The sequence below is a fragment of the Balaenoptera physalus genome (genome assembly GCF_965194825.1).
Source record: "Balaenoptera physalus genome assembly, chromosome: 17".
Classification (NCBI taxonomy): domain Eukaryota; kingdom Metazoa; phylum Chordata; class Mammalia; order Artiodactyla; family Balaenopteridae; genus Balaenoptera; species Balaenoptera physalus.
Window position 1 is genome coordinate 31,872,790 of NC_138895.1, and position 21,890 is coordinate 31,894,679.

Genomic DNA, 21,890 nt, shown 5'->3' on the forward strand with positions numbered 1-21,890 from the left:
ATTTTCTAGAAGAGTGCATTGAAAGGGAAAGTACAGTGAAGAACTTTTGTTTTCATTCTCTTCCCAATTATTCTTTGGACAAGCACTACTCTAAAAAAAAATGTTGATAGATGCCAATAGCTAGAGAGAGAGAGAGATATCCCTACACAGACAGATGCATTTTAAGCCAATTAAACTCAAAACTAAGAAAAAAGAAAGATGCAGTATGTCCTTACTTAAGATCACTTAATTTATGGTTAAGACTTAACATCAGAAAAAAGTGATGACATTAAACATAATACATATACAAAAATAATAGATTACTTTTTCATACCCCCTTTATCTAACAGTCATAATAGGAAAATGACAGATTAATCTAAAAGGAATATTTTTTTCATGCAAAGGCAAAGTGATTATACAATTTTCTTTTCCACACTGTCTTTATGAGGTTTTAACTATAGTTTTAGAAGATTTCCAATGCAGAAGTTAAACATACAGTTTTATAGTTACTATAATTTTTAAAATAGAGATAGCAAGTAGTGATTCTACCAATATTCAAGCATCTCTTTAGTCTTCTTTGTAGCCAAAAAGCATGCCAATGATAACAGGCAATTTTCAGACCTCTATATTATAATACACAAATGTCTACTAATTTGAAAATATCTAGAATAAATAGTTTTACACTTGTTTCTCTATTTTTAACCTTAGTATTTGGTGTCTCCTTACCCCCAATCAGTGCAGACTTTATTACTACTAATATGTCTGTGGAGGGGTAAGTAACAAATGGTTAAAACCCTGTGTAAATCCATCAACAAGGAAAACATAAATTCTGTTACATCCATGTGATAGAATACTATGCAGCAATAAAAAAGAATGAAGTATTGATACACACAACATGGATAAATCTTAAAATAGTATGCTGAATGTAAGAAGCCAGACAAAAAAGAGTTTATGCAGACTGACTCCTTTTATATAAAACTCAATAAAATGATAACTAATCCATACTAACAGAAAGTAGGCCAGTGGTTGCTTTGGGACTAGAGGGACAGGCAGGAAGAAATGCTTACAAAATGAGTTTATACATACATCAAAACTTGTCAAAGTGTACACTTTATATATGTGCAGTTTATTGCATGTTATTTATATATCGATAAAGCCATTTTTAAAAGCTCTGTGTAAAATAAATAAGTTTCAGTCTACCTTTAAGCATCTTCATTCATTCAAGTATCCTTTAATTTGTTCAAAAGTACTAACTGGAAAATATAGGCATGACGGGAATTAAAAGATTCCTTAAGGCATCCACAGTCAAAGCTGGGCAAGCGACATGAAATAAAACAACAAATTATAATGAAGTTGTTATAAATAAAAATTTAAAAACCCTGAGGAAGGAATAATTATATTTTTTTCTAGAAGTATTAGAGAAGACTCTCAAATCATCATTCAAATAAACTTCCCATTGAAGTTTTTCCTGTCCATACTCTCTAAAAGTACATCTCTATTTTTCTCTACAGCACTTATCACCATCCGACAGCACTTCACTCATTTATTTTGTTTGATATCCATACATCCCCATACACATAGATACAATTAAACTCCACAAGGGCAGCAACTTTGTCTGTTTTGTTCATTGCTGAGTTGCCATAACTTCTAAGGGGGCCAAGTCCATAAAAATATGCAATAAACCTTTTTTTCCTGAATGAATGAGTGAGTGGACTGAAAATTTACAATGGGGCAGATTTTAGGCTGGCACTGGGGATTAAAGCAGTCAATTCAACAGACATGATTCCTGACATTATGAAATATATATGTACATGTAGTGAATAATAAAAAATAAATAAAATATAATCACACCTAAATGGGATTGAACTTGTCAAAGGAAAGAACAGAATAATGGCAAAGGTTGTACTAGTGCAACCTAATCTGGGATTATGGAATCTGGGAAGCTCTCATGGAGGAAGTAACATTTAGCTGATATCTGAAAGCTAAGTAAGAATTATTCAAGAGAATGTGGTGAAAAAAATATGCCTTTATGGAGAGAATAGGTTGGGTGGAGAGCCTGAGGCAGAAAGGAACTCAGCACATTTTAGGAACAGAGGAAGAGGAAAACAATGTGGTAGGAGAGCAGTAAGCAAGGACAGAGCAGAAACGGATGAAAATGGAGAGGTGGAAACAAGATGATGTCTCTTGCAGGAAACATTGAGGATTTTATACTTTACTCTTAGACTAGCAAGAAATCATTTTTGGCTTATACTCTTCTGAAGCAGAAGAGTAGCATGATTGGATTTCCTTGTAAACTGATCACTTTACTGTGTGGATAATGAACTGAGAGGACTTACGAACCAAGTCTAGAGGACTGATTTTGAGGCCACTGCAGTGATCTACAAATTGTTCCAGTCCATCTTTCTGAGCTTACTGACATGAAGCTGTTCATAATATTCTCTTATTAGTGATTCAATCTCTGTAGTAATAAAAATTACATCTCTACCTCCAGTGTAATTGTGTAATTCCTTTTTTAAATTATTAATCCTACTGGAGTTTTGTCTATTTTTATTAGCCTTTCTAAAATGAATAAGTCTTTCTAAAATGAATAAGTCATTCATTCATTCAGATCCACTCTATTCTATGTTCATTATATCGTATGCTTATTTTTTTCTACTTCATTAATTTATGAATTACCTTCACTATTTCCTTCTTCCTAAAATCTCTGGATATATTTGGCTATTATTTTCTAAGTTGAATACTTAGCTAATGAATTTTTAACTTTTATTCTTTCTAATGTAGCATTTGGGCTATAAATTTGTTTTTCTAAAGCATTACTTCAGCTGTCACCCACATGGAATGACAGGTAGTAAGTGTTTTCATTCAGTTCATATTTTATCATTTCTATAATGATTTATTTTTAATCTCTGAGTTGTTTAGAAGCATGCTTTTAAATGTTCAAACATGGTTTTTCTTTATTTTTTTACTTCTAACTTACTGCATTGTCAAAAAATGGTTTCTGCATGAAACCTTGTTTAATATGTTGAAGCTAATTTTATAGCCCACCAATAGGCATGTTTAGTGTTTCATATATTCTTGATAAACATGCGCATTTCCCTTGGGGGTGAATGAAATTACCTAGGTGGAGAGTTTAATATAAAAAGCGAAAGAAGCCATTCCACCCATTCTACCACACAAATGTTTGTTATATAATAGAGAGTTCCTGACTTACATGTACTACTATCAGCCATAGCCACAACTATTCACTATGTCTATTTTACTTCTCCATACTTTCACAGATTCTCTTTGCTCTTCTTGTACACCTGCCATCACTGTTCCAGACAACCATGTTTTTTATATAGCCAGCATGGAGCTGTCTCTTCAAAATTCATCTGACTCACCAACTCCTACAGAAAACTCTAGGATTTCCTGGTTTGGCTTTCATGCCTTGCCTACATGCTCCCCATGCTTGAGCACTTAACTCACTAACCACAGTTATTCCCTCCCCTACTAGACTTTGAACATCTGCAGACAGAGACATCTGAGCCATTGCATTTCTTGGCCTCAGTATAATGACTCAAATATTGTAGGTGTTAAACAAATGTCTCAATTCATGAATGGATAAATGAATCAATGAGTTTTGTTTAAGCACCCAAAGGAAACACATTAGCAGAAGACTAATGAATTCTACAACTTGATTGCATTATGTGAAACATGATAATATCACTTAAAATTAATTTTGTTATAAGAAGAAAAGAGTTTATATTATCAAGTTGATTGTAAGATTAATAAATTCTTTAATGAAGAGAGAATTCCCTATACAAAAAAGTTCAATTAAATAGTGATTATAATAAAGACATTTTCTAATATTGAACAAAAATATCACCGAGAGGAATTTTTTTCAAAAAAAAATGAAGGAACAGTTTACAGAATTTTCTATGTTTTCCATTATAAGTGGGAACAATGATGTACCCCTTAACTTGAAATAAGGAAAAACACAACTGTATTCAGCATAGAAACATCATCCACATCTCTATTGTGGAGAGCCAATGGTTAGCTTGGATCAGTTTTACTCCATTCATTCATTCATTCAGCCAGTCAGGCATCCATTCATGCATATGTGAACTGTGAACCAAAATATTGCCTGCTATATCTGTAAACAAAGGATGCTGCAGCCATCAAGCCATCATATTACAGCCTCCCGGACAGTGAGCCCTGAGGGAAACTCAGGATGGAGACAAAGGGGCTGCTCACTGCCAAGCCCATCTAGCAGTCAGTCACTGCAGCCACCCCTCACAGTGCACCCTGAGGAAACTCAGGATGATAAAACACAGGATACTGGCCCCAGGTAGCTGAGGTGCATATCAAAGGAATGATTTCAGTGAGGCCAGACTCATGCATCTTTCCGTACATAGAAAAGCACTAAATTCCTTAACTTGAGAAATCTGGTTTAATTTTATTAACAGTAATCTTTTGATGTTCCAACCATCTGGTTTTGTTGCCAAAAGTCCTATATATCTTGGCTCCCCCCACTTCCTCTTCAGAACAGTTTCTCATCATTATCTGAGATGCTGCGTCCCAGGCCTAACTTCTCAGATTTGCCCACTGAATAAAACATAACTCTTAACTTTTAGGTTGTGCATTTTTCTGAGTCGAAAAAATAACATACTTAATGAGGATTTACAATGCGTCAGTCACTATTGACCAGTCACCAATCTGACTCTCATTAAGTGAAGAAATCACACAAAATCCCTGCTTGCATGGATGTTATATTAATTACTGCATATTAACAAATCTGAAGTAAATATTTATTAACCTAAGGATTTTCCCAGCAAGGAAATTGTTCATATGTCTGAACAACAGTCACCAGGGGAGAAGATGCAAGATTGTGGGGACACAATTTTATCATTAGAGAAGTGTACTGTGCTAGGCTGAAAAATATTTCACCAGGAATCATTTTAACCTAGAAGAAATATGCCTAAAGAAAAGCTACCCTTCTTTACAATATTTCTATGCTGATGAAACAACTTATGAGAACTAATTCTGCTTCCCAATTCCCAACCAGGTAATGTAACTGAGCAAGACCCTACCCAGGACAGACCCTTCCCCCATTTCCTCTACTTTAGCTCCTCTCTGAAGTACCTAGATAATAGTATCTGATGCACATTTCCAGAGTCATTTTACAGATGCTAAAGCCCCCAGGAAATGGAAGATGTTAACTACTTGATGACCATGAGTACATAGCCCCCAGACCTACTGGAGCCTAAGAATCAGTAATGTTAACCCCTATGACACTGCCCTGTTACCTCACCATCGGCCAATCAGAGAATTGTGCATGAACTGATTACATACCCTGTGACTCCCCCCTCCCTCACCTGTCCTTTAAAAATGCTTTCATGAAACGTATCCAAGAGTTCCAGTATTTGGAGTACTAGTTGTTCTGGACTCTTCGCTTGGTGCCCTGCAATAAATCCTGCACTTTCCCTCACCACAACCAGGTGTCAGTAGATTGGCTTGACTGCATGCAGGTGAGCAGACCCAAGTTTGGTTCAGCAATAGTACTTTTTTTCTCATTAAAAAAGCTGATTTCAAAGAAATATATTAAAAAATTATACTGCCCTTCAGAAAATGGAAATGTAATCAAAGTCCACCACTGAAAGTCTAGTGAATTACAGCTCTTCCAAGCTAATGACCAACCATGGTAAGGTTTCCATTTGGGTATACAGACGACATCCTTTTTCAATGGCATAGCAAAGCACCAGATATCTCTTTCAAAACATCAACATATTAAAAAATAAAGCTTTGGAAAAATACTTTGTATTTCATAAATACCTGATATAAGAAAAATTATAAACTGTAAGCAAAATACGGTTGAATAATATCACCTCACAGATATAATATTCAACTTATTTTCAGAAGAAAACATGTTTACCAAAAATTAACAACAGGCATGCTTATCTTTAATTGCAATTTATATTGTGACTGAAGGAGATGATTTTAAATATACAGAGAAAAATTTGTTACTAAGTACTCTTTTTAGCTAAAATGGATATGCAAAGATACTAAGGGAAATATGATTTACATATTATATTATAGGTAAGTATCTCAAAAACAATACTTTAGAATACCTGTTTTTGCTGTGGCAAAACATAAGAACTTAAGAATTAATCTAAATTTTACTTGAACAACTGGAAGTATATAAACTTTTCAGTTTAAATGAGGTTTTAAGAGGCAGGACCAAGATAGTGACATAGGAGGCTCCTAAATTTCCCTCCTCTCACATATGCACTGAATGCACACAGCTATACCTGGAGCAATTCACTGAGAGAAACCCAGAAACCAGCTGACTGACTCCTTCACATGGGGTGAATAAGAAAATCACACACCTAAATATATAGGGAAAGCTGAGACACACTCTGACTATAAACCCCACCCCTAGCACAGTGCCATACAATCAGAAGGGAACCCCCAACTCCCAGCTTCTCTCTGGGAGTGAAGGGTTTGGACCACACATACGGTGCCCCAACTTTTAAAGATCCCACCTGAGGGACGGGATCCCAAAACACCTGGCTCTGAAAGTCAACAGGACTTGCAGTCATGCGTCCCACACTATTATAGCAAACAAAGAACCAGTTCTTAAAATAACACAAGCACTTGCCACAGCTATTCCCACAAGACTCAGCACAGAGGGAGCAGGCAAGCACTACCATCTCCCTGTCTTTCCCTGGAAGGAAGGGGTTTGACTGCAACATTACAAGCTGCTGCCTGAGGGTCCAGCTTTTAATGAGCATGCATCTTCATACTGTACTGGATGTGATCCTCCTCAGACCAGGGGAGTGGATGGGCACTTTCCTGTCTTCTCCCTCAAGCTCATTCCAACAATAAAACCAAGTTCCCAGTACCTCGGGAAAATACCTCAGTATATCAGGAAAGAAACTGTATACATACAGGGTCCAAATTTTACAGCTGCCATTCAAGGAATGGGCTCCCAAATAATTTACCTCTGGTAGCCAGTGGGGCTTGCATTCATAGCCACACAGAATTATGACAAAGTAGCAGTTGTTAATGGGCATGTGAGCACTTGCCACAGCTATACCACAGAGACTCAGTACAGAGGGAGTGGGCAAAATGCTCATCTCCCAGTTTCTGCCTGGAAGGGCTGTGTAGTCAACTGCACATGTGCCCAGCTACTGCCTGAGGGTCTGGCTTCTAATCAGCCTGCATCTAGGTGCTGTTGCAATCCTCCCCTTTGGGACACTGAAAGGTCTTGAGGTGTCTTGGGACACCCTTAACTACTGGCAGCCACTAAGAACAAGGACCGTGGCTTGAACAATTACAAAGGTTTGAGTAGCAACTAGGAGCCTAGGCTAGCTTATTGACAAGGTTCATCTCCTGCACAAGACCAGTCTATAAAGACTGGAAGAAGTGACTGTTTGAGCCATTGTGCAGAAACTAACACAGAGCGTCAAGGAAAATCAAGAAACAAAGAAATATATTGGTCTGGGCAAAAGTTTGTTTGGGTTTTTCCATACTATCTTATGGAAAAACCCGAATGAATTTTTTGGCCAACCAAATATTTCAAACAAAAGAATGAGATAAATCTCCAGAAACCATTATTAATAAAATAGAGATAAGTGATTTACCAAACAGAGAGTTCAATGTAACAGTCATAAACATGCTCACCAAGGTCAGGAGTGCAAATACTGAACATGAGAATTTCAATACAGAGAAAAGTATAAACAGAAATCATAGTGCTGAAGAATATAATAAGTGAACTGACAAATTCAGTAGAGGCACAGCTAGAACAAACAGAAGAAAGGATCAGAAAATTCAAAGACACTGCTATGGAATTCATCCAATCAAAGAGGAAAAAAGAAAAAAGAATGAAAAAGTGTAAAGATAGCTTAAGGGGCTTATGGGACTATATATATATTACAAGAGTCTCAAAAGGAAAAGAGAGAAAGGAGTAGAAAACTTATACAAAGAAATAATGGCTGAAAAATTGCCTAACTTGGGAAAAGAAATAGACATCCTGGTCCAGGAAGCCTAAACAATGCCAAATAGGATGAATCTAAAGAGACCCACAACAAGATACATTATAATTAAATTGGCAAAAGTTAAGGTCAAAGAGAGAATCTTAAAAGCAGCCAAATAAATAAATAAATAAATAAATAAATAAATAAATAAATAAATCTTCTTATATAGAAGATAACACCCTTAAGACTATGAGCAGATTTTTCAGCAGAAACCTTGCAGGCTTAAAAGCAGTGGGATGATATTTTCAAAGTGCTGGAAAAAAGCAAAGATTCAACAAGAATACTCTACCCATGAAAGACGTCCTTCAGAAATGAAAGAGAGATAAAGATTCTTCCAGAAAAACAAAAGCTGAAGATCACTTAGCTAACCTTACAAGAAACATTAAAGGGAGTTCTTCAAGCTGAAATAAAAGAATACTAATTTGTAACATGAAAACATGTGAAAGTATAAAACTCACTGGTAAAAGTAAGTATATAGTTTAATTCAGGATACTCTAATATTACAATGGTGGTGGGTAAATAACTTAAAAGTGTGGTGTAAAGGTTAAAAGACAAAAGGACTCAAAAATAACTCTAACAAAATAATTTGTTAATGGATATACAGTATAAATACATGTAAGTATGATATCAAAAACATAAAATTTGAGGGGACGTAAAAATGTAGAGCATTTTTATGCAAATGAAGTTATCAGCTTAAGGTAGACTGTTATTACTATAAGTTGTTTTTTGTAAGTATCATGGAAACCACAGAGTAAAAACCTACACTAGATACACAAAAAATATAGAGAAAGGTATCAAAGCATACCACTACAAAAAATCATCAAATCACAAAGGAAGAGAGCAATAGAAGAAGAAAAGAATAAAGGAACTGCAAAAGAGACAGAAAACAATTAATAGGATCTTACAGTAAGTCCATACTTATTTTAAATGTAAATAAACTAAATTCTCCAATCAAAAGACATAGATTCATTGAATGGATTAAAAAACAATACCCAATTACATGCTGCATACAAGATACTCACTTCTGCTTTAAGGACATGCTTAACTTAAAATAAAAGAATGGGAAAGGATATTCCATGCAAAAGGAAAACACAAAAGGCAGAGATAGCTGTATTTACATCAAACAAAATAGAATTTAAGCATATAACTGTAATAAGAGACAAAGGACATGATATAATTATAAAGGAGTCAATTCATCAAGAGCATATAATCAAATATAAATATGTATGCACCCAACATCAGAGCAACTAAATATGTAAAGTAAATATTAACAGACCTGAATGGAGAAATAGCAATACCATTATAGTACAGGACTTTAATACCCAATTTTCAATGATAGCTAGATAATCCAGACAGAAAATAAATTTAAAAATTGGTCTTAAAATACAAGTTAGACTAGATAGATCTAACAAATGTATATAGAACATTCCATCCAACAGGAGCAGAATTCACATTCTTTTCAAGAATACATGGAACATTCTCCAGTTTAAATCATGTGTTAGGCTGCAAAACAAGTCTTAATAAATTTAGGAAAATTGAAACAATATCAAGTGTATTTTCCAACCACAATGGTATGAAACTAGAAATCAATTACAAAAAGGGAACTGGAAAATTCACAAATATGTGAAGATTAAACTGTATGCTACTGAACAATCAATGGGTCATAGAAGAAATCGAAAGGGTAATCAAAAAATATCTTGAAACAAATGAAAATGGAAATACAACATACCAAAACTTACTGAATGCAGCAAAAGTCGATCTAAGTGGAAAGTCATAGTGATAAATGCCTACATTAATGAAAAAGATCTCAATGAAACGACTGAAATTTACACCTAAAAGTATTAGAAAAAGAAGAACAAATTAAGCCCAAAGTTAGTAGAAAAATGAAAGTAGCAAAGATCAGAGTGGGAAAAAAATAAATAGTGACTAGAAAAAAAATAGAAAATATTAATGAAACTAAAAGCTGATTTTTTGGAAAGATAAACAAAATTGACAAATCTTTGACTAGACTGAGTAAAACAAAAGCAAAAAGATTTAAATAAAGTCAGAAAAGAAAGAGGAGACATTACAAATGATAACATAAAAATACTAAGGATTATTAGAAACCATTATGAATAGTTATATGCCAACATATTGGATAACCTAGAAGAAACAGATAAATTCATAGAAACATACAACCTACCAAGACTGAATCATGAGGAAACAGAAAATCTGAACAAACAAATTACTAATAAGGAGATTGAACCAGTAATCAAAACCTCCCAACAAAGACCAGGCTTTACTGGTGAATTCTACCAAACATTTGAAGAACTAATCCCATTCCTTCTCAAACTCTTCCAAAAATTAGAAAAGGAGGGAACACTTCCAAACTCATTGTATGCGATTGCATTACCCTGATATCAAAGCCAGAAATGGACACTGCAAGAAAAAACAAAAATTACAGATCAATTCCCCTGATGAAAACAGATGCAAAAACCCTCAACAAAATATTAGCAAACTAAATTCAAAAGCATGATACAAAGATCATACACCATGATCAAATGGAATTTATTCTAGTGATTCAAAGATGATTCAACACATGCAAATCAAAAATGTGATACATAACATTGACAAAATGAAGAATAAAATCATATGATCATCTCAATAGGTGCAGAAAAGCCATTTGACAAAATTAAACATCCTTTCATGATAAAAAGCCTCAACAAATTGAGTATACAAGAAATGGACCTCAAAATAACAAAGGTTATACATGACAAGTTCAGTGTTAACATAATTTTTATCAGTGAAAAGATGAAAGCCTTTCTTCTAAGATCAAGAACATGACAAGGATGTGCGCTCTCAAATCTTTTATGCAACATTGTACTGGAAGTTTTAGCCAGAGCAATTAGGCAAGGAAAAGAAATGAAAGACACCCAAAACAGAAAGGAAGAAGCAAAATAGTCACTATTTTCAGAAAACATAATATTATACATAGAAAACCCTAAAGACTCCACAAAAATACTGTTGTAACTAATAAATGAATTCAGTAAGTTTGCAGGATTTACAATTACAATACTCAGTTATGTTTCTATATACCAAGAACAAATTATCCAAAATAGAAATTAAGAAAACAATTCCAATTACAATAGCATCAAAAAGATTAAAGTGCTTAGAAATAAATTTAATCAAGGTGGTGAAATAACTGTACACTGAGAACTATAAAACTTTGATGAAGGAAATTTAAGAAGACACAAATAAGTGGAAAGATAATCTGTTCATGGATTGGAAAAATGAATACTGTTAAGATGTCCAAACTACCCAAAGCCATCTACAGATTCAATGCAACACCTATCAAAATTCCAATGGCAATGTTCACAGAAGATATTTTTTAAATCCTAAAATTCATATGGAACCACAAAAGACCCCAAATGGTCAAAGCAATATTGAGAAAGAAGAACAAAGCGTGAGGCAAGATGCTTCCTGATTTCAAACTATATTACAAAAGTATGGTAATCAAAGTAGTATTGTATTGGCATAAAAACAGACACATAGACCAATAGAATAGAATAGAGAGCCCAGAAATAAACCTATGTGTATACAGTCAATTAATTTTTGACAAAGGAACTAAGAATATACAATTGGGTAAGTATAGTCCCTTCAATAAATGGTGCTGGGAAAACTGGATATCCACATGCAAAAGAATTAAACTGAATGTCTATTTTGCACCATACACAAATATCAACCCAAAATGAATTAAAGCCTTAAATATAAGACCTGAAACCATAAAACTTCTAGGAGCAAAAGGATGGTAAGGTCTTTGACATTGTTTTTTTTGTTTTTGTTTTTATTGAAGTATAGTTGATGCACAATATTATATATTACAGGTGTACAATAAAGTGATTCACAACGTTTTTTTGACATTTGCAACCAATTTATATCATAATCCAAGATCCAGCATTTTACTTTATTGGGAAACACTAGAGGGCTTCCAATAAAACCAAGAATAATATAAGGATGTCCACTATCAGCACCTGTGTTAGACATGGTACTGAAGATATTAACCAATGTAATTAGAAAAAAATAATTAGGGGCCAAAGAGTGGAAGGTAAGAGGTAAAACTAGCATTGCTAGCAAGTGATAGTATATAATTGAATTCTTTCAAAATCCAAGACAATCTATGAAAAAAAGCAGTAAAATCCGTGAGAATTTAGTAAAGGAGAAAGGTGTAAAATTAGTATACATAGATTAGTGATTCACAGCTTTAAAAGGTTAAACTCCATTTGTAGTTATAATAAAATATTGGTTATATTCCCTGTGTTGTACAATATATCATTGTAGCTTATTTTTGTACCTCTTAATCCTCTGACCCTATATTGTTCCACCCCTTCCTCATTCTCCACTAGTATATTCTCTATAACTGTGAGATTGTTCCTTTTTTGTTATTCACTAGTTTGTTGTATTTTTTATATTCACTAGTCTGTGGAATTTTTTAGATTCCACACATAAGTGATATCATATTGTATTTATCTTTCTCTATCTGACTTATTTCACTTAGCATAATGCTCTCCAAGTCCATCCATGTTGCTGGAAATGGCAAACTTTCATTCTTCATTTTCATTCTTTTTTTATGACTGAGTAGTATTCCAGTGTGTGTGTGTGTGTGTGTGTGTGTGTGTGTGTGTGTGTGTGTGTGTGACATCTCTATCTATTCATTTGTTGATCAACATTAAGGTTGCCTCCATATCTTGGAAGTTGTAAATAATGCATGTATCTTTTCAAATTAGTGTTTTTGTTTTTTTCAGATATATACCTAGGAATGGAATTGCTCGGTCATATGATAGTTCTATTTTTAGTTTTTTGATGAACCTGGAAGTTTCCCACTGCTTTACACAGTGGCTGCAACAATTTACATTCCCACCAATAGTGTACCAGGGTTCCCTTTTCTTCCCATTCTTGCCAACATTTGTTATTTGTGTTCTTTTGATGATAACCAGATGTGAGGTGCTATCTCACCTGATTTTGATTTGCATTTCCCTGATGATTAGTGATGTTGAGCAGTTTTTCAGGTGCCTCTTAGCCATCTGCATTTCTTCTTTGGAAAAATATCTATTCAGGTCTTTGGCCCATTTTTTAATTGTGCTGTTTATTTATTTTTGAAGTTGAGTTGTATGAGCTGTGTATATATTTTAGATAGTGACCCTTTATCGGTCATATCATTAGAAAATGTTTTCTCCAATTCAGTAGGTTGTCTTTTCTTTTTGATGGTTTCCTTTTCTTTGCAAAAGCTTTTAAGTTTAATTAGATCCCATTTTTTAATTTTGGCTTTTATTTCCTTTCTTTTAGGAGACAGATTCAAAAACAAATACTGCTATGATTTACGTCAAAGGATGTTCTGCCCATGTTTTCCTCTAGGAGTTTTATAGTATCCAGTCTTACATTTAGGTCTTTAACCCATTTTAAGTTTATTTTTGTATATGGTGTTAGAGAATGTTCTAATTTCATTCTTTTACGTGTAGCTGTCCAGTTTCCCCAGCACCACCTATTGAAGGGACTGTCTTTTCTTCATTGTATATTGTTCTCTCTTTTGTCATACATTAATTGACCATGAGTGTGTGGGTTTATCTCTGGACTCTTTATTCTGTTTTATTGATCTATGTGTCTGTTTTTGTGCCAGTACCATACTCTTTTGATTACTGTAGCTATGTAGTATAGTCTGAAGTCAGGGAGCATGATTCCTCCAGCTCTGTTTTTTCTCAAGATTGTTTTGGCTATTTGGGGTCTTTTGTGTTTTCATGCAAATTTTAAGATTATTTGTTCTAATTCTGTGAAAAATGCCATTGGTATTTTGATAGGGATTGCATTGAATCTGTAGATTACTTTGAATAATATGGTCATTTTAACAATATTATTTCTTCCAATCCAAGAACACTGGATATCTTTACATCCGTTTGTGTTGTCTTCAATTTCTTTCATCAGTGTCTTACAGCTTTCCAAGTATAAGTCTTTTACCTCCTTAGGTAGGTTTATTCACAGGTATTTTATTCTTTTTGACATTGTTTTTGGCAGCAATTATTTTGGATTTGACAGCAAAAGCAAAGGCAATGAAAGCAAAAATAAGTAAGTAGGACTATATCAAACTAAAAATCTTCTGCACAGCAAAGGAAACCATCAACAAAATGAAAAGGCAACATACAGAATGGGAAAAAAATATTTACAAACTACATATCTGATAAGGGTTTAATACCCACAATATATGAGGAACTCATACAATTCTACAGCAAAAAAAATAAATAATCCAACTAAAAATAAATAAAAGACCTGAATAGCATTTTTTTTTCCCAAGGAAGACATTCAAATGGTCAACAGGTATATGAAAAGGTGCTTAATATCACTAATCATTAGGGAAATGCAAATAAAAACCACAATGAGATGTCACCTCAAGCCTGTTCAGATATCTATTATCAAAATGACTAGAGATAACAAATGTTGATGAGGCTTCAGAGAAAAGGGAACCCTGGTACACTGTGGTGAGAATGTAAACTAATATAGCTACTATGGAAAACATTATGGAGGTTACTCATGAAATTAAATGTAGAACCACAATATGATCCAGCAATCCCACTTCTGGGTATATATCTAAAGGAAATGAAACAATAATCTCAAAAGGATATCTGTACTCTCATACTCATTGCATTATTATTCACAATAGCCAAGGTATGGAAACAATCTAAGTGCCATGAGAATGAAGGAATAAAGAAAATGTGATATATATATATATATATATATATATATATATATATATATATATATATATATATATATAAAATGTCTTATTATTCAGCCTTAAATAGAAGGAAATCCTGCCGTTTAGAACCTGAATGAACCTGAAGTGTATTATACTAAGTGAAATAAGCTAGACAGAGAAATACAAATATTACATGGCATCACTTGTACGTAGAATCTCAAAAATAGAAAGTCAAATTCATAGAAACAGAGTCAGAATGCTGGCTGCCAAGGGTGAGGGGTGGGAGAATTTGGGAGGGGTTGGTAAAAAGAGTACAAATTTTCAGCTATAAGATGAATAAGATCTTTTGCTCTCATACATAACATGGTGACTATAATTGATAATATTATTTTGTATAATTGAAATTTGCTAGGAGAGTAGAACTTAGGTGCTCTCATCAAAAAGAAAAAAAGATAAACATCTGATGTGATGGATGTGCTAATTACTTCGACTGTAGGAATATTTTCACAATGTATATGTATATCGAATCATCACATTGTACATTTTAAATATATTGTAATTTTATGTGTCATTTATACATGAATAAAGGTGAAAAAATAAATGACATATTAGAAAACACACAATATTTATTTAAGCCAAATAACATATATAATATTTCAGATGTAGATAGAAAATAAAAAAGAAAACTTGAAACCAGCTCCTGTTAAATCTTGAAATAAGATAATAAAACAGACATAATTTTCTCTCTTAATGGTGACAGGAATAGAGCACACAGTTGTAGTTAGTAGTATTTAAACATGAAAAAACTGTACTTATCACTTTTTTTCTATTTTACTTTTGTTCCTAACATCTGTGTCTTACATTTTGTAGTAAAAATTCTAGGCAAGATTTCTAGGTGAGTTGTCAAATGGTTAGACATTTACCCTGCCTAATCAACAATATCATTTCTGGGCACTTCCAGACAAAGATTGGAGTGGAAGAGGAGATATTTTAAGCCAAATGATACTTTACAATAAAGTTAAGTATATTTCCCTCATGCAGACATAGCAATACAAAGAATTGTGCCCCAACAGAAGACTTAAAACCAAGCTCTCCTAAATTGTAGAGGGTGCAGTACCACAGAAATGCACTATTATTGAGTTGTCCACATAACTTCCATTCAGGCACGGTGAACTCCCAGTCTGAGTGCTGCATGCACTCTGAAAATGATGGTTTGAGTCCATTCTAAAGTAAAAACAGTATTCTGAAATTGTAAATATAGAAGAACTATATCATGGCCAACACAAGTCATGATAATAAAGGACTTGGATAATCACACTTTAAATACTATGATAAGAAAAATTTGACCTTTAGCTTTCCTCAGGTTAGCCAGCAGATAGTAGTTAATCCTCATATCCCTACATCAGTGAAAAAAATGAATTAGAGAAGAATGTTATTTGTTAACATATATCACCCAAGTATCTTTTTTTTTAATGGTCTTAGGTTACCTAGATAGTCATTTAGTTGTAGTGATGGTAAACCTATATGCCTTTAACATATCTGAAAGCATGATATGACCTCATAAGCCAAAATTAAATATATTTGCAAGCATGTTTTACTGGACCTTACATTCTCAAGAATGTGAGTGCTCAGTCATTTCAATAAGCTATCATCTTCCTCCCAACCTCAACTTCAGGCTTAAAGAATGGTGCCCCAAAATGAAAGTTACAGCTGTCAATCAGTTTTAGAGTAGAAAGATAAAAATATTTCCAAGGTCATATATGTTTGTTGAGGCTTAGTTTCTGGATTAGATGGCATTAGGAATCATTCTCTGTGGCATGACTTAGGAAGGCAGAGATAGATTTTGCTCATACTTCCACCAACACAAACTATAGGGAAGCTAGATGAAAAGACTTATCAGAGTTGATGCACTAGGCAAAGGCCAACCAACACCTGGTTCTCAGCAGCATCCAAGGCTCCATATGTAATTATGGGTGACAGCAGCCCTGGCCATTCTTGAGACTAAAGGCATTTAATTTCTGTCACCTATGTCTTCCTAATTTTATTTCTAGTCATCATGCTATCACTTGAGAAATGCAGCAGTAGAATCTGGAGGAAGATAGAATAAGACTGTAAAGCTTAAAAAGCGGTGTTTAGGACAAGAATCCTCAAATTTATTGTGGAGTTACATTAAACATTTGTTTTCTGCTGATGTAGGTAAAGGATTTTGTTTTGTTTTGTTTATTCACATTAATCGTTGGAAGAAGATCCAAGCTTTTCCTGAGCTCAGAATTGTTTAGTAAGCAGGGATCTTTTGTGCTGCGTGTTAATATAATGTATGACACCATTGTTTCATTTGGGTAACTGTTGAAGATAATGTAAAGCTCAGGTTGCTAGAATTTACTCTTAAAGCCATTCATTTGAGCCAAAGTATTAACTAAGAAGGAAGTACAAAAGCAAAAGACAGCTGTAATGTAATATTTTATGAAAGTAAATTAGTTACTAGAATTGTTTTTTTATTAAAGATAAAAATAAAGTTTTTTTTTATTTACCCAGTGAAAAATCCTAATAAAGAACCTTCAAAAGTTAAGTTGATGACATTTCCCATGCTCAAGGCAACAGCTGATTACCACTCTAATCATAAATGTTTCTTTGGCCTGTGCCAGCACTATATTCTATCAAATCACAGGTTCATAAATGCAAACTTCTAGGCAGATTCACTTTTCTCATCTGTAGAGTATATATGCCTTATTTACTTGAAAAAAAAACTGTTATAAATTGGGAAACAGAAAAGTGTAAGCAATTGCTATTATTTTGTGAATTTACAAAAAATACATGTAATACAGGATCTTAAATGTGACCTGAAATGGGCCTGAAAATAAAAGCCTTATCAAACTCTGAGAGTGAGTTCAGAAAACTACTTAGGGATGAGTAGTTCATGGCTAGATGATAAAAACAGGTCAAATTCCCCTTTCCTTTATAACATATTATAATTATAATATCATAATTACTCTAATAGCGTTTTTTTAGCTAACATGTATTAAGCATCTTTTTTTTAAAAAAATGTACCAGGCACTCTTGTAAGTACTTTACATTCATTAACTTAACTGATCCTAACCATAAGCCCTATGCTATACATTCTAACATAAGAAAACCAAGACACAGAGAAGTGAAATCGCCTGCCCAAAGTCACACAGCTGGTAAAAGAGAGACCTAGAGTTTGAACACAAGCAGCGCTACTCAGAAGGCTTGCCTCTTAACTACTCTGTTATAACATCTCTTTTCACTTCATGAGTTTCATAGACATGAACAAAATTATGTCATGAACATTTGAAAATCCTTCTGCTATTACTCAATTATTATCTTTCCAGTCTCATAAGATATTACTTAGATGTCTCCCTGATACCCAGGGATTTATGTTCCTAGGGCTATCAATAAACCTCAGGCCAAACACATGTCCTCAGCTCCAGCGAAATATCTCTTAGCTCCTTTCTGTCCACACCAATACACTGGAATGTGAAGCTTAAGGCCCAGACTGATTTAATTTCACTTTATTTTTCTTCCCTGTGCCTTAAGGCAAAATCTTTATTTTTTATTTGCCATATGTTTTACTTGACCTTTCTATTCTCAGTGTGGAGCTTTCCTCTTTTGCCTGTTATGCCTAAGAGGTGTGACTCTCAATACACCAGTATTAGAATGGAAATTCTTCTGGTTAAATATATTTATATACCTATGTTCCCATATCACAGTTTTTACCATACAAGGTCCACTCCATTAGAGAACCAATAACTACAAAAGCTATTCCTCACTACGAAGGATAGTATAAGTAGATGACCTTAGAAGTTCCTAAAATATCAGGCCCTCTGAGTTTGGCAGTAGTATGGATGTACTCTCTGGCAGGGCTAGAAATCAACAGTTACAGTATTTTGACAGGTGAGCTAGTCTCTCCCAGGCAGATCCTGTGTAAGGGCAAAGAGAAATGTTTTACTACTGGAACTGCCTCAGAGGAAGAAAGAACAGCTGAGATATTATGAGATTACCCTAGACAGATTACAAGAGGAATAGAGGAGATCAGATCTGCATGAGATGGAGAAAAGATTCTCAGCAGATTCCACCAAAATAAGGCCAAGGACCCAATAAGACTGGGAAGAATCATTCTTTTATGAAATAAGCAACTGTAGAATTTTGATTTGTTTAGTGTACTCTGAAGATGGTGTCTTTTACCACTTTTATTTAATAGGGGTCTCTTTTTAGATGGGAGAAAATCAATCAATCATAGCAAAAATAGACTGATTACATTCAGGTTTTAATAAAACATTCTAGAGCTAACAGGAAACACAAAATTCAATCCAACTTTTCTAAGTAGAAAAAGTGCACCGTGACAATATGGTCACCTAAAATTAATTTTGTAGCAGGTTAAATATCAAATAAAAGAACAACCAGTGATCTGATGAAATAATATTGGTTAAACCTATTTAAAAGATGGCCTATCCTGAGTGTTTATTTAAACCTCTTTGAAAATAATCCAATATTTTCAAGTCAGTGTGATAGTCAGTGTTTGCACAGTCTATGAAGAAATATGTAAAGATCCTGTGAAATGGATTACTTTATGCTGCTACTCTCAATTTCCTCTGTTCTACTAGTTTGCTGCCTCTAAAGAAACATATGAAGTAAAGGATTTCAAAGTCAGATTACGTTTTAAGAGATGTTTTTGATACACACTTGTATTTTCTATTTTCATTCTAACTAAAACAGTGCTTATATTTGCTTTGCCAAAATTTTGGCTGGCTATTTTCAAAGAGAATATATTCTATATTTAATAATATGTTTTATTTTCCTCATGGGCTCTACCCTATTGGAAGTTATGATTACAAAAATCATATTGCATAACATGAATAAGTTTTCCTGTGCAAGCCATGCATTACAGAAAACATTAGAGTGGTGAAATGACCTATTTTAATCAAGTACCTAGGTGAAGTGGTCCTGCTTTATTTCAGTATAACAGTGCCTTGATTTAAAAAAAAGTGAAGAAATTATAAAGATATTTAGATTTTGATTTGGAGATCATATTTATAAGAAAAAATTTGATATTCTAATATTTTTTATTCAGATGACTTGTCAAATTGTATGCCAAATGTTTTTATGAACCACTTGTTATATCTGGAAAATGGAATCTGTCAAATAATTTGGTTATTTCCAATTTAGTAACATGCACCTTTAAATCTCTTCTACAGCACCCCTAAGAAATAGACTAATAGAGTATATGAGTGCTTCTGTGTTACAGGCAAAATTATGAGCAGAGTGGCCAATCTGGTCACCTTTAAGACTGATTGTCTAGCAATCTCACATCAACTCTCAAGACAGCTGAAAAGAAAATTTCAGTTTAGTGACATATCATCTGTGTATAAAGACAATTCTATAAAAATCTACTGAACAATAAGCACTATTCAGCCCAGCTTTCACCTTAAAAGATAATAGATGCTTATGGATGTGTTTCATGGAACCATCATAGTATCTGTTACAGGAATTGGTAATGGGCTCTAGATTTTTTTTTTAAGGATGCTTATATGCTAATGAGTGAAGGGAGGAATTCAAGTCTGTTATTGTTTAAGGAAAATATCATATCAGGAGACAAGTGACACTGTTTAATTAGAGTTACCATCTCTCTCATCTAGTGGTTATTTAAATCCAGCAAATTCAACTATCTGGACATAATTTCAAAACAAGAAATGTGTCAAACATTGTTTCCCAGAATGAAAAAAAAAATTAAAAAATGTTTATATTGAATTTTGTTCATAAAACTGTCTCACTCTGAGTGTATTACTTTTTATATGATTCTAAACATAATGAATATCCCTTTATTTAAACTATTACAGAATAAAACAGAGAATCAGAGAAAGCAGTTCTTCTGAAGGCCATAGGGAATAATAATAATAACCAACTAATGAAGAATACAACTATTGAACAGTTCCAAGAACTGCAAAACATAATGGGGCAGTCAATAATATTCACTATGATTACCTTAAGTCTCCACAAAATGTTTAAAATATATCCAGAAGTCAGTGTTTAATACAGTAGGACATTTTAAAATAATGTTTTAAAAAATCCTCAACAAATTTATATCAGAATATTTCAAGTAGAAATATTTAATAGATATATTTCCTACTATAAAGTATATTTAATCTTGTCATTTTAGGAATTTTATAGCTTTTTAAGTAATGTAAATTGTCATCATTGTAACAGATGACAAAGTATCGAGGGAGTATAAAGAAGTGCCAGCCATCAGGGAAATATATGATACATAAGAGTCTGCCCTTGTATAACAGTGGTTGTTCCTGTGAATTCTCTGCCATTGTTCACAGGGAAAGGCTAACAAGCTAGAGAATTTACCGTTGTGGTTCCTAACAAGAATGACTTCCTGCCAGTCCAGGAGAGGGTGCACAAATGAGAGGGAGATTGATGAGAATTGATGAGAAAAGGTGGGAAATCCCTAGGGCAACTCTAGGTGGAGCAGTCCAGAGAAGAGGCAAGTCCTGGATCATGGATGTGGTGTGGGCTTGGGTATATTGTTTTTTCCTTTGCTTCACATTGCTCAGAGCAGATCACTCACTAATCACTTCATTGTCATTCCCGGCTGCATGGAACATATTACAGAGTAGGGGTACCCAGCTATCCCCAAGCATTTCCTTCCCACTACAATGATCAGGGCTCTGAGGTTCTTAAACATGTCTGCACATTGACTTCACCAAGGCAGCTTTGAAGAAACTGAAGCTTGGGCCCCATGTCAGACAAACTAAATTAGAATTGAATAGGGGAGGGGGAGAGAGGCACCAAAGTGGCATGCACACACACAATTCCTAAAGATTGGGAGACATAAACTGAGGCTGAGGTTTCATTAGCTAATAATCTCTGGAGATTGCACCCACCTATAACATAGTCTCTCTAAAAGAAAGACAATGTAAAAAACCATCTACCATATAAATCAGAATTAATGGATCCAGACAGGATAAATATTTTGAAGAAATATATTAAATATCATCAAATATGTGAGAATTTTTTATTAGGGTATAGTTGTTTTACAATGTTGTGTTGTTTCTGCTGTACAGCAAAGTGAATCAGCTATATGTATACATATATCCCCTCTTTTTTGTATTTCCTTCCCATTTAGGCCACCACAGAGCTATGAGTAGAGT

The 21,890-nt window shown here is 33.9% G+C and overlaps 1 protein-coding gene across 5 annotated transcripts in view; it reads right to left on the minus strand.

The window, feature by feature from the left end:
- MMP16 (matrix metallopeptidase 16) overlaps positions 1 to 21,890 on the minus strand; it is a 352,530-nt gene that overhangs the window by 256,364 nt on the left and 74,276 nt on the right. The window lies entirely within an intron of this gene.